This window comes from Denticeps clupeoides, chromosome 11 (genome assembly GCF_900700375.1).
Source record: "Denticeps clupeoides chromosome 11, fDenClu1.1, whole genome shotgun sequence".
NCBI lineage: Eukaryota > Metazoa > Chordata > Actinopteri > Clupeiformes > Denticipitidae > Denticeps > Denticeps clupeoides.
This window is the reverse complement of record NC_041717.1, coordinates 20,917,683-20,931,492: the sequence shown is the minus strand read 5'-3', so window position 1 is coordinate 20,931,492 and position 13,810 is coordinate 20,917,683. Positions and strand designations below refer to the sequence as shown.

The 13,810-nt window shown below is 46.5% G+C and overlaps 1 long non-coding RNA gene across 1 annotated transcript; it reads right to left on the bottom strand.

Annotated features, from left to right (window-relative positions):
• Window positions 1-2,166: 2,166 nt before the first annotated feature.
• On the bottom strand, window positions 2,167-3,210 carry LOC114799033 (uncharacterized). The gene is made up of 3 exons (XR_003751173.1): window positions 3,114-3,210; window positions 2,738-2,772; window positions 2,167-2,260 (listed from the first exon to the last, which is right to left on the bottom strand). It is a non-coding gene; the product is annotated as an uncharacterized LOC114799033 (long non-coding RNA).
• Window positions 3,211-13,810: the final 10,600 nt, after the last annotated feature.

The window sequence follows — 13,810 nt, the reverse complement described above, 5'->3', positions numbered from 1 at the left end:
AGCGTTTATTGGACACCAACAGAACACGCGCATGTCGACACTTCGAAAAAAAGTGTCGGCGTTCAGTCCGCCGCGCTCACCTGACACCATGACCAGGGTCTTTACAATGGTATAAAAACGGCTCTATGGTCTCATTTATCGGGCCCCCATCCGGCCTCCAGCGGGTCCTAAAATAAGCACGACTCTGAAACCTGCTTCATCTACCTTCTGTCCTCCTTCATCTTCATTTCGCTCTTTATTGGCTCTGCGCCTTGTTGTACAGTCTTATTGTCATTTCAGCTATATACGTGTTAGACGCTACATAGTGAACACGGTGCTACATGTAACATTTGAACGATTAGACAAAGTTACATACTGACATAAAGTGCACGTGTGCGACAACCGACACAAACTGGGGTACATGAGTGCAAACAGGGGACGCAGGCAGCGCACCAAAAAACAATGAGACATTTACATTTACAGCATTTACCAGATGCCCTTATCCAGAGCGACTTACAATCAGTAGTTACAGGGACAGTCCCCCCCCCCTGGAGACACTCAGGGACACGATGGTAGTAAGCGGGGTTTGGTAGTAGCCCAGTGGGTAACACACTCGCCTATGAACCAGAAGACCCGGGTTCGAATCCCACTTACTACCATTGTGTCCCTGAGCAAGACACTTAACCCTATGTTGCTCCAGGGGGACTGTCCCTGTAACTACTGATTGTAAGTCGCTCTGGATAAGGGCGTCTGGTAAATGCTGTAAATGTAAATGTAAATGTTTGAACCCGGGTCTTCTGGTTCGCAGGCGAGTGTGTTACCCGCTTGGCTACTAGCACACAGACAGCTCTAAACCAGTGGGCACAGACCAGTGGGCACATTTGTCTCTAAGGTGTTGTGGCATAAATAGTACTTCATGGTCAACTGAATGCAGAGCAACAGGGTCTTGTGGTGTCAAAAAAAGACACGCGCAAGACGTCAGCTACGAGGTGCCATTTGCTATATCTGCTTTCATGCTAAAAATCATCTTATCTGTGTTGCTTGGAGGGGTCAAATGTTACCAGGTTGCAACAGAAAAGCAGAATAATGACACCTGCCATCATAAAATGACACAACTTTTTCTATATTTTTAAGGCAATGAAATACATTTATTCAACTTAGGTGACTATGGTGACTATGGTGTGTGTATATTTACATTTACAGCACTTATCAGACGCCCTTATCCACAGTGACTTCAATAGTTACAGGGACAGTTTCCCCCCTGGAGCAACTTAGGATTTGAACCTGGGTCTTCTGTTTCATAGGCGAGTATGTTACCCACTAGGCTACTACCCACCCTACTGTACTGATAATGGTGAGTGTAGGTGGAGTGTGTGTGTGTGTGTGTGTGCACGAGTTGCCCCAAGTAGACCCCAATATGTTTGTTGGTCCACTTTAAATAAAATGTTTTTTTTCTTTGGGGACATGGCACATTGGTTGCTGCTCTTGTGCTCCCTGCCTTCATGCCTTCATTTTGGCAGCCCTGATTTTAATATTATAACTTTGTAACTATAACAGTTACACGGGCTTCCTCTTCCTGTTCTGGTCGGGATAAATTCCCCTTTGTTCTCCCTGGTATAAAAGGCCTTTTTACGCAGCGTTTCCTTGTCTTACGTTCTGCATCATAGGCTGATATTCCTCTTCCTGCTTTGGGCCGTTCGTTTGCTCTGAGCTTTCACACGTCGTCTTTATGTCGCTCTTAAAATAATCGCGGCAGAATACTGAATATGCTGCATTAACGCTTTCAGTAACGATTTCTGTTACAGTATCAGCTTCGGACGATGGACTCATAGCACCGTTTACAGACAGTAGGTACCTGGTGCAGGGGGAAGGATTCTTTAGCTGCTGGCGTGATGAATCGCTTCCCCTACAGGGTCCAATTCAATTATAAGAAAGTGGATTTGGTTACTTAATTGCACTATTTTATAACTATATAATAAATGATATATGTATTTTTAATTGTTATATATAGTTAAAACTTGTTAGAAGTACCATTATCACAGCAGACCAATATTTTGCTGGTTTTCCTAAAATCTGATCATGTGCCTGATGTTGAAAAATGCCTGGACACACCCAACCCTCCAAAATAGAAACGGCAATTCGTAGTTCAGGGTTGAGAGAGGAAACCCAAAAATTTAATTTTTTTACCCAGGTAGACGTTCTCTTCCACTGGTTTAGAAGTCATTGGCCTTATGGGAATCTCACAGGGCGGAGCCTCGTATGTGTCACTGTCCTCCTCGTCCTGAACACACACACACACAAATCAGAAAGTCGTCCTTTCTGCCGTTCGACTGCAGTTTAATATCACCGATTTACTTTTGTAAGTAAAAGCGGCGTGATGAAAGATTCCAAATTATTTATTTCATTACCTTTTACCTGAAAGGAACTGAGAAACATTCACACACACACACACACACACAAATTATCATTATCTGTTCCCAATAAGGAAAGAGGAAGTGACAGCAGAACCATCTCCACAGGCAACAGGAAGTCTAATACTCGCCTGATGGGGATTATAGCAACACACAGATCTAGTGTGTGTGTGTGTGTGTGTGTGTGTTTAACTGGATGAATCAACATCTACTTCTTTATTTTCTTCCTAATATTCATTTGCCAGTCAAAACACAACATTTTGTGTTTTCCTGAACTAAGACCGAGGTAGAAATAGCACATGACTCGGCATGAGTGTGTTCTCAGTAAAGATAGAGGAAGAACTTACAAATTCATTGTCAGGCCACCCATAAGTAGTGTTGTCTGAAATAGAGCAGAAATAAAAGTGACATGCAACTTCCTTTTACGTATTCTGCATAAAATACCGCATGATGAGCTGCTTAACAACCAAACCCCACCATAAAGCAAAATATGAAAATATTCACTTCCTTTGGGGTGAATTGGAGGCTTCATATATAAAAGCCAACTTCCGTGTGGATCATGATGTTCCACATTATACACACAGGAGCGCCTTTTCCAGACTGGTTTGACTAACAAATGGCTTTATGGTTTGAGGAGTCAGCGGCGAAAAAGCGTTTGAATCCAATCCGAACCGTTTCTTCTCCTCCTATTAAGAAAACCGCACCGCTTCTCTCACAACTCACCTGATCTCTTGGGAGGAGCAGGGGGCGCGTTATGTCTGCAGAAATGAGCAGATTTTTAATCATGTTTACTGACAACACAGACAGACGTGGCCCTGAAAACGTATTACATTTTTTCTGTAAAACTATGTTTGACCTTGAAAAACACACTTTCTCCTGGAACTATACTTTCCCATCAAAAATGTACATGTCTAACATGTAGTATCCTTATAGAAAATTTGAACTTTCATGTGTTTTTAGCTTTGTTTCTGTAAAACTATGTTTGACCTTGAACGGAGTGCTTTAAAGTGATTTTCAGCGCGTGTAAGGTAAAAAAGCTGATTCCGGACAGCGCATTCTAATCTTTTTAATACTTTTTCTCTCTTACAACATAGAAACTTCATTTCCAACACAGAAAGTTGGAGAATTCAGCATGTCTCATGTGTTTTGTGCAAAAACACGTTTGACCTTGAAAAAGTATCTTTTGATAAAACCTTTTCACATCAATTTTAAACATCTAACACTTTGAAATACATAAGAACATCCCAAACTAAAAGGAGAAATAAAGAAATTTAGAAATTTCATGTGTTTTGGCCTGGTCTTGTGACGCTCTGGGCCATACTTTTTCACGAACGGGGCGCGTCACATATTGACAGGAGGGGCCTTTAAATCATCCAGCCGTCAATCATGCCCTCAGGCTCCTCCCCTTTTCAAGACAGAAAAGTGCCGGATGGGGAGAGGTGGAAATACAAGTCTCTGGGCCTTATTTCACTGATTTTGAGGTGATTTTAGGTGATCCTTGCAATACAAGTTTTTTTTATGAAATGGGTGTGCACTGTCAGTGTTTTTCTGAACTTACTGAGTTTATTTTTCAAGACATACCTCTGAATAAATAGATAGGACTGAGACAATAGCGCCCGAATATAAAAGTGAAGAAAAATGAAAAAATCTCTTACCCGGCTTCCTTCAAACCTTAAAAAAGCTCTGTGGGGAAGAAAGTGGGAAAGACGCTGTTAAGCAGCATCACGTGGAGCGGGCATGTCCATTAGAGGGACCGTCGCTGACAATGGCTGAGGGTGGCAGGTCCACGGGAACTAAATACAGACCTCCCATTTCCCTCGCCACCGACCCGCCGGCGGTTTATTTAACAACGGTGGCCTTCTCCTTTCTCAAAAAAAAAAAAACAAAAGGAGAATGACCTGCATCTAAACTGTGGCTACAAAGTTGTCAGGACCACCAAGCCCGTGTCCCATTGTTCAACAGCCTGCCTGCACATTTCAGGTGGCCCAGATGCTCTAAAATAAAAGTCCCCGCCGATATCGTTTTATACAGGAACCCGGCTGTAGGCCGCACCCGCCGTGGAATCAATATGGAAGGCAAACATTTGCTCCCACATCTGGGTCACCACCCCCGTTGAAGCAGAAGGCCTCGGCCTCTCGTCGGAGATCTACTTTCTGGGGCCTTCGGTAGCGGGACCTTTAAGAGCCCGGTGAGATCTGGGGTGAGCATCGCTCTGCAACACACGCAGCCAAAACGAGATTCCCGTCCATAACGCAGGTCTCCGTGGGCAACCGGAGACACCGCAGGAAAAGGGGGGAACTTGCTGGCACTACTCAGTGGTCCCGCTGAAACATGTGCTGACTTATCTGACGTCACGGTTTTAACACCTTCCCCATCTTACAACAGAAAAGCGTCTGGCTTCAACCATGACATGACATCCAGAGAAATATTACAATCAAATGGATAAGAAGTCTAAAAAAAAAAAAAAACATTTTGAAATAAATGCTGATCTTTTGGAATAGAAAACTGCTGAAATTAAATATAAAATCAACCTCTTTCATTCATAAGGTTATTAACTTCATTTATTTTTTTTTACAGGTTTTAATCAGGTTTAATGAATTACCCACAAATCAGGGCTGTTTCTTAAACCAGAAGTGGAAACGTTCGATACTGAAAGTAGAAATATAGTCTCTGGCAGGACAGCCTTCGATAACTAAGATCGTTCGATCTGGACCGAGGAGACTTTAAAACGAATAACACTTTACGAGCCTTCCCGGCTTTAATTTAACCTCTTGTGGATTTAAAAGGAAAAGCGTAAAAAATGTGTATAAATGTTTTACCATGGTCATTGTTCCTCGTCGGGAAATCGCGCTGCTGCAGCCGTCGCCGCCGCCGCCGCAGAGATGCAAATCCCGGGCCGCCTGCGCCCCTCCTCGCCACCCCGTTATCTGTCCCCGCGTCCCCGGAGGGACCGGCCAGTCACCTCAACCCAACGCGACGGCGGGCTTCGAACATGGCACTTCTGGCTATAACACGTTCGGTCCAGCTGGTATTTATTAGGATGATAATGTTTTATCATGCTTGCACGGTATTTTTTTTTATAAGTGAGGAAGACCTCGGCGCCTTCGTCGCTGTCGCGGTCATTTGCATTGCAAACGAAGGTTCCCGACACGAACGTTCCCGAAACACTGACAATCAGGTGGTGAAGAGGGATTTCAATTTCCACACGAGTCGAATTATTAAAAAAAAAAAAAAAAAAAAAGACCTTATCGCTGCTTTTGTAAAAAAAAAAAAAAAAATCGAATGAGTGATATTGTTCTGTCACGGTGTAAAATATATGCTGACATGTGCAGAACGAGTGTGGTTTGTATTTGCGTGGCCTTTACTCCGGTTTGAGTTGGGTGTGGAGCATCTCAGGCATCTTCAGAGAAGCTCCTCCGAGCCACACGTGGTCTGGTGATGTGTGAAGAATTCCAAATTCCCCGGCGTTCCAACAGCATTCCGGCTGATATTGTCAACTTGATTAACCTGTACAACACACACACACACACACACACACACACACACACACACACACACACACACAACATGACCTAGACACCAACACAATCTTTAAAATAGACAAATGTTTTACTCCTCTCTCTCGCCATTTCACTATCACTCAGATATTTAATATTACAATTTTTTAACATAAAACCCAATGCCTGCTAAAATCGAGGGGTGAGAACAACATATAAAATATAAGTGACACTTTTGGCAAAATTGAGATATACCTGTCAAAATAAAAGCTCTTGATCGTCTCTTTCTCCTGGCAAAATGATCTGAATAAATATGTAATAATTATAAAGTAAAAAAAAAAAAGCAGTTGCTGCCAAAAGTTTGAAGTTGAAAAATGTTTTTGAGTAAAATATATTCAGGGTATATTCGTCATCCATGTGTTTGAATGAGCTCTATGAAAACATAGTCACCCCTTCAGCTGCGTTCCCGGGCAGTCACCCCGGAATAGTGACAATTTCTGTAGACATGCAGCAGTGCTGGTTCTGCAAGTCTCTGAAATTCAAGCCCTTTTTATTTTATTTTTTTATTTTATTGCCACATCAGGTGTCCCGCTGTTATGTGATATTTTTATCCCCTAGATACAACATGAATAATTTAGATGAAGAGATGCAGGATATATTACATTAAACTGAGAGGTGGTTTTGGGGATTTTACATTTGGTTAAACTGTGTGAATTTTTCGTTGTACTGTGGGAGGAAACCAATGAGCCCAGAGCAGGACAAATTCACTTTGGAGGTCCAAGCAAAAATGGACCTGGTAGGCCAGACCAGTACCAGTGCCACACCCTGCTGTTTAAGTGATTATGTCTGGATTTACACCTTTGCAGGTTTGAAAAGATTAATGGATTTACTTGAAATAAAGTAAAAAAAAAAAAAAAATTCAGACATGCATTTATTTGAATTATTTGAAAGGAAACAAAATAATATGTGTTTTTTCAGTATTTATGTATATATACATACAAATATACATACACACACACATTTATTTATTTGTTCATATACCCCAAAAATGTTTCAAAACTGACCTGTAAACTGTGCGACATTGTTGTCCATACCCCATAACTTTATGTCAGTATGTCAATGACAATAAAGGCATAACTAAATATTCAGACATTACACAGCAACCTAAAAACAACAGAATACAACCTAGCTCCATAATACTCAATAAATATTTCTAATAAATAAGTAATTCCTTAGTCCTTCATTACTATTTACTCCATATTATTACTGTGCATACAAAGTGTCATATCCAAAGTCACATATTAACATGACATATTAACATATATTTCATATTATATTTATGTTTAAAAGATCTGGTCAAATCCATCTGTTTGTGAACCAGGCTGTCTGGTCTAACTTGTTTTGTGGTCAAATTTTCATGTCAGTGAACAAACGTCTCTAATTTGAACAGAAAATGCACATTTAATTAATAAAAACTGAACCACAGTCACTTGTAATTTTACATGCATATATTTATCGTAATATTTAGAATAGTATTAAAATATGAATATATGTGAACGTGTGCTCTAATGGAGACATGGTCAGTGGGTTTTAGTGCCAAAACCCACACAAGTCAGGTGCAAGCTCCGGATGCTTGGGGCATTCCTGGCGGCCTGCTGAGAACCTGCAGAGGTGTGTGGGTGGGATTCTCTGGGTGTGTCTGGACCTTTGTGCACATTCACAACCTCCACACAGACAGGCTATAAAGAGGAGGAATTCCAGGTCACTTTCTGTCGGAAGGATGGCGCTCCGGCTGCTCTCGTGGTGGCTGCCCTCTTCCACGCCGTGAGTGGACAAGGAATCCTGCTGCTAGGTGAGGAGGCTGTGGACAATGCTGGGCATTGCTTTACTTGGCACATCATGTCTCTGGATTCATGCGTTATGAACTGATGGCTAATGATGTGGATGCAGAAATTGGTATTATTTATTATGTCGGCAATGAACCCTTTTATTGGATCTCAGGCTTTGAGATGTATTACTTTCATGTCACAGTTCCTCTTGAAATCAGTGAGGAGTCTCAAATTCAGATGTGTCCACCTTCCCGCTGGGTCATAGTTAGTAATTGTTTTCATTTGTGTTCCAGATTTTTTCAATTTCACAGAGCGCCTCATCACTGATGGTACGTGTGTAAATCTCAAACTGTTTCTGAGAAAATGTGTAATGCGTCACTTATCAATCACTAACGCATGATACTCAGGGTCATGACACTTTTAAACGCTCTATTCCACATGTATAACCGGCCTTAATTTTCTCGATTTTGTTTTTTAGTGGATCTGCCATTCAACAGCAGGTAATGTTTGTCCAGATAATCTTGTCCAATGCTTCCCGTGGCTTCTGTCCTTCTGAAACTCTTTCATTTTTTTCCTTGTCCCCAGCATAATTGAAACTGTGTACACACCGGGTAAGATGTGAAATTTTACTTATAAATCTCTTCAATGGTTCAAATTTAATGGCTCAAACCATTTATCTGTACTGCCATCACATATGTGCAACATTATAAAACCCACACGTTTACCAGTTGACCCATCAAGAGGCTTGATTTAAAGATAATCTGCATGTTGGTGGTTGGTAGTGGGCGGGGTCACGTTTCAGCCTGTGTAGATTGGCAGGAAAGGGAGGAGAGGAATTCTGGGCTACACCTGGGCGTGTGACAGGAGGGGGTTTAAATCCTCCACAATGAGGAAGCAGGGTGTGTGAGTGCTGTCAATCATGCAAACAGACTCCGCCCCCCTTTTAAGCTTTGACGATTAAAATTTAGTCTGGTTAAAAAGGACTGAGTGAGTAGTTATTTCCTCTCTTACATACAGATGGCCAGCAAGCAGCCACTTCCTGTTTCAATTGGTTAATTACTACAGATCCTGAAGAAAAAAATGCAGTGATGTTCGCTGGATAGCTTGAACAAAATGACGTATTTTTTCATTTACATTTTCCACGTTAAGGAGTGCAAAATGTACAGGGTGGGCCATTTATATGGATACACCTTAATGAAAGGGTAATGGTAGGTGACATTGAACACATTTTATAAGTGGTCAGAAACTTAATAACTCAATGAAAGAATAAAGTTACATTAAAACCAAGCGTCACATGACCGTCTTCCTATTGAAAAAACAAAAGTTGGATCCAATGGCCTACTACAAAATGGCCACTATGGTCACCACCCATCTTGAAAAGTTTGCCCCTCACATATACTAATGTGGCACAAACAGGACGTTCATCTCACCAACCATTCCCATTTTATTAAGGTGTATCCATATAAATGGCCCACCCTGTACTATGCTGTATAATTTTATTCCTTTCCTGAATGTTTGTTGCAGATATGAAAGCATCTTCGCGGCCGGTCCCTCCATGGCTTTCTCCACAATGCTGCTGGTCGCCTCGTTGAGCCTGTCTGTCCTGCAGCAGCTCGTCTTGGCTCATTGACCGGCTTCTCTGCATGCGCTGATTTCTGGCAAATGGTCCTGTTTCCATGGTTAATCGTGATATACTGTATTTCATACGAACGCAGGGAGGCTTGAGAAAGTGTGAAGGCCCCCCCCGGCACAAGGGTCCTTCACACAGGGGTCCCCCTGCCCTGGGGTCCCTGCTTTACCGGGATGGAGCCTGGATGGGGTGCCTGATCTCCCTCTCGTCTCTACAGTTGTATTTCCGCTATATATGTAAGCAGATAATTCCAAATAAAAATCTGAGCAACCTCTGAGCCTGGATCCGAACCCTCGTCTTTGCCCTATGTCTACCATCATGTCGTGGCAATCATAAGCAACACTTTGACTACAATGAGATATGCTCATGAATATAAATGTTAATAAACTTTAGTCGTACACTTCTCAAATAAAATACTATACGTGGTTACTGTGAATAATGTCAAGGCATCACTACATTTAATTTCTTCAGAAAATGTTTTTGTGTCATGTCCAATTCATGATGATGACATAATTCGAGGAACGAGGGAAAGGTGAGAAATCATGGTGCACGATGAAAGCTGCTTTTCAACTTGAAGATGAACTCATGGTGTCACACTCCAGACCAGGTGTGCTTTGTATCACGATCACTTCACTTTCACTCTCCACTTATATGAACTGGTACATTTCCAATGAAATTCATAGATTGTTGTCCACTCGTCATCAGATACAACAATTCCTCTTTCTCTTCTCATGCACCATGTTGAATTTGCTTTAAGAGATAGCAAGCCCATATATAGGTTTGAAATAACATTTCCACTATAATCTGATTTGTATGCCTTTTTGAGTAATGAGCTTTTCTTCTTCACATTAACAAATTGTTGCATTTGTAGGTTTCTGTAAAAATCCTGTTGTTCCAGCTTTTCCAAACTCAGCAGTTTTCCCTCTTTCATTATATTACACAGAGCTGTTATTCCTTTTGCTGTACAGTCCCTAAACATTGAATCTGATTTATTTAGTGTGAAGTCTAAATCATAAGCACACCATTTAAGAACTGCAATATCATCCTCAAGTTTATTTTCCTTTATGACCATTTCCATATCTTAAGTGTCCATTTCATCCATGGATCATCTAACTGATCAGTGTTATATTGGAGATTCCCATACCCTCTGCGGCATCTAAACCTAATACTTGATTATCTTAAAACTTGATGTTATTTAGTTTTTTTTGTATATGATGCATAGAGTTCAGTGTTCTGTGTCTTACTGTCACGGACAGGTCACATGTCCACAAGAAAGGGGAGGACCCAGGCGCAGGTGCTTAAACAAAAACCAGTTTGTTTAAATGAAGGACAAACAAACATATTGCCCACTTGGGGCAAATGGATATGGAGACGGGCAAAGGAAAAGTTACACTCACTCGGGGACCACACAAACACTCACACTGTGCGAACACACCCTTCACCTACACATACAGTGCAGGCCAAAAGTTTGGACACCTTCTCATTCAACGTGTTTTCTTCATTTTCATGACCATTTACGTTGGTAGATTCTCACTGAAGGCATCAAAACTATGAATGAACACATGTGGAGTTATGTTGTCACGACTACGGACTTACGGGGGAAGGAAGCGCAGAGGTTTGACATGCTGGGAACGGGGTTTTATTAATACAAACAATAAAGAAATACAAATAAACAGCGGCGCGGTGGCCGAAAACGATTTAACTTAAATAACGAACTGAAACTAACCCGTAGGCGTGTGGCGATTGCCAGAACTCAAAACGCATGAAACAAAACTAGGTCAAGTTCGTGCAGCGAGTTCACGAAAATGCCAGCGACCCCGAATGGGCGGAAACTTCCGGCATTTATGGGGCGTCAGGATTGGGTTCCGGTGTGGAGCCCAGCTGCAGGCAATCCTGACAGAGCCCCCCCTCCAAGGGCTACGTCCTCGGAGCCCCAACAGTACCATCAGTGGAGGCGGCGGGGCGGACGGCGGCAACCACAGGGCTCCTGCCCTGCTGTATCCTCCCCTTGGAGGACCCGGTCCCCACGGGCTGGCTCCCCGGCGTGGTCAGGCGTGGCGGCCCCGGTCCTCGGGCTGGCTCCCGGCGTGGTCAGGCGTGGCGGCCCCGGTCCCTCGGGCTGGCTCCCCGGCGTGGTCAGGCGTGGCGGCCCCGGTCCCTCGGGCTGGCTCCCCGGCGTGGTCAGGCGTGGCGGCCCCGGTCCCTCGGGCTGGCTCCCCGGCGTGGTCAGGCGTGGCGGCCCCCGGTGCCTCGGGCTGGCTCCCCGGCGTGGTCCCGCTTGGCGGCCCCGGACCCTCGGCCTGGCTCCCCGGCGTGGTCCCGCTTGGCGGCCCCGGACTCCCGTACCTGCACACAATAATCAGGGCCGATCCATCTGGGTACGTGTGGGCCCTGTCTCCACATGTCCCCTCTGACACGTCTTGTGTCACCCCCTGCACCGCGCAGGGAGATTGTCCCAGAGCCTCCGGCGACTGTTCCAGGCACCCCAGGCTGGTGCCTTCTGGGACTATGCAGCCCCTCTCGCTGCACGGCCCTGGTGCCAAGGGGGGGGCATTGCCAGACCATCCGGCTAGCCCCTTCTGCGTCCGTTGGGACAAGCAGGCCCTCTTCCTGTCTGTCCCAGCTGGGTCCTCATGCCTACCCGGGGGCTCTATGGCGCTCCACCCCTCTGGAGGCAGACACAGGCCCATGCCTGGCCCGCCCTCCTCACTGGCTACCGGAGGACCCAGCTCCATCGCTTCCCCACCTCCCCTCCCCTCAGGAGGAGTCCCCAACCCGAACTGCACCCCCCCAAAAAATTCTTTGGGGGAGCACCCCCCCCGGCTGGACTTAGGGGTACCTTGGGGCTCGTCCACCTCGCCTTGGACCGGTGCAGTCAGGTTGGGAACTCCCTCCCTGGGGTTCGGCTCTGCTGCTGGGTCACCATCTGGTGGACACAAAGAGGGGAAGTGGGGGCGACATACGGACACATATGCCACGCACACACACACAGACAGAGACAGACAGAAGAGAGGGTCGTCTAGTTCCCTCTCTGAGCACTCCGGGACCTCCTCAGGGGGCACAGCCAGGATCTCGGGAGGCGCGACCTTCTCGTCGCCCGCCAGTGCTTGGTCTTCTTGCCCCGGATCCTGACTGGCGCTGGATGTGGTGGAGGGGCAGAGTTCGATCCCTGGCTCAGGCTCTGGCCGATCAAACTCCGCCCTCAGTCTCTGCTGGAAGTCCCGAAAACTGCTGTCTGTCTCTCCCTGCTGCCAGAGGGCTGCGCTCCAGCCCCATGCTGACCCAAGCAGACACGATAGGATGGTGGTGGTCTTATCAGTGTCTGCTGCCCCACTGAAGGGTCCCGGGACAATTGGGCTGTCCCACACGGGGCTGGGCACGTCGCTGGAGATGGTGGTAGGTGTGTGGTGTGGAGGGGGGTGGACGTCTTCTCCAGCAGGTGTGGGCGCTGGTGCTGCGCTGCCATTTCGCTGGGGAACGTCTGGGCAGAGGGAAGGCGGGTCGGCGACTGGAGCAGGAATGGAGGATTCCCTGCGAGGCAGTCCCGGCAGCGCAGTTGCTGGCTGGCGACCTCCCGTCGCCCTCTTCCACCAGCTTTCCTCACACTGCTGGGAGGGACGTGGGTCTCCACGGACCTCGTGACGATCCTGGATGGGCGCGATGGGCGGAGCCATCCCGGCACCGACTGCCCAAACGGCGTCATCCTGGTCGTCGTCCGTGTCAACCTCGTACCCCCGGAAGTCACATGGGTCATCACGGACGCCGCGATGATCTCGGACGCGCACGCTGGGCGGAGCCATCCCGGCACCGACCGCCCACCGCAAATCCACGTCATCATCGCTTTCGTCATCCGTGTCCTCCCACTGTTGACTCCAAGGGTCGTCCACCCTGCGGACATCCTGGACCCATGGCGCGATAAGCTCCCATGGGCAGTACTCTGGCCATTCGGGCTGGAGGCTGCCCACCTCCTCGCTGGAGGAACGCCGCCGTTGCTGTTGCCGCTTCTCACCCCCCTGGAAGTGACGTGGGTCCCCACGGACCTTGCGACGATCGCAGACTGGCGCGATGGGCGGAGCCCAACTCTCGTCTCCCGTGCTCTCGTCGTCGTCCGTGTCGTCCCAGTCCACGGGGAGCCTTGCCAGCAGAGCGCAGAGTTCTTGGCTCGACATGCCGAAGATCGTGGGGGTCGCCTCTACTGCGCTCGCTGCCCACGTCACTTCCTCGCTGCTGCCGACGCCAACGTCCTCGCTCCGCCCACTCACCCGCCGACGTTGTCGCTTCCGGGTTTCGCGGAGTTTCCCGGGGGTGACGTCATCACGCGGCGCCGCGTACCACGGCTTCTCGGGGAGAAAACGCTCCACCAGAACGGGCGGCGCGTCTCTCCCCTGGCGTCCGCGTTCGCCGCGCCGCGCTGAGTCCTTCGCGGCGTTTCTTCTCCTCTGTTTTCCACCTCTGCGCTTTTGG